General features: G+C 43.3%; 1 protein-coding gene across 1 annotated transcript in view; it reads right to left on the bottom strand.

Annotated features, from left to right (window-relative positions):
• The window catches only part of LOC119581628 (MAP/microtubule affinity-regulating kinase 3-like), a gene marked incomplete in the record, with an annotated part of 89,364 nt that overhangs the window by 27,235 nt on the left and 61,854 nt on the right, over positions 1–275 (bottom strand).

Raw genomic sequence — 275 nt, 5'->3', positions numbered from 1 at the left:
AATAAACAAACTGAAGGGGAGGGTAGTAGCACAGGAAACCAAGGAGAAAAGAGAGACGGGGCCTGAGATAGGCAGTGTTGGCATCCTCAGTCTCAGACAATTACTCAGGGTATCATCCATCAACATTTTGCCTTGGGAACTACATCTGTCATCTGGTTCCTAGAATTCGAGGAGCGAATCAAAGGACAAGAGAAGATGACGGACCAAATATTAAAGATGAGATGGAAAGGATACAACTAGACCAAATCAAACCACCTCCAGTATATTTTGATGGA

The sequence above is a fragment of the Penaeus monodon genome, chromosome 15, assembly GCF_015228065.2.
Source record: "Penaeus monodon isolate SGIC_2016 chromosome 15, NSTDA_Pmon_1, whole genome shotgun sequence".
NCBI classification, from domain to species: Eukaryota; Metazoa; Arthropoda; class Malacostraca; order Decapoda; family Penaeidae; genus Penaeus; species Penaeus monodon.
Note: the sequence above shows the minus strand (reverse complement) of the source record. Positions and strands in the feature narration are given on the sequence as shown.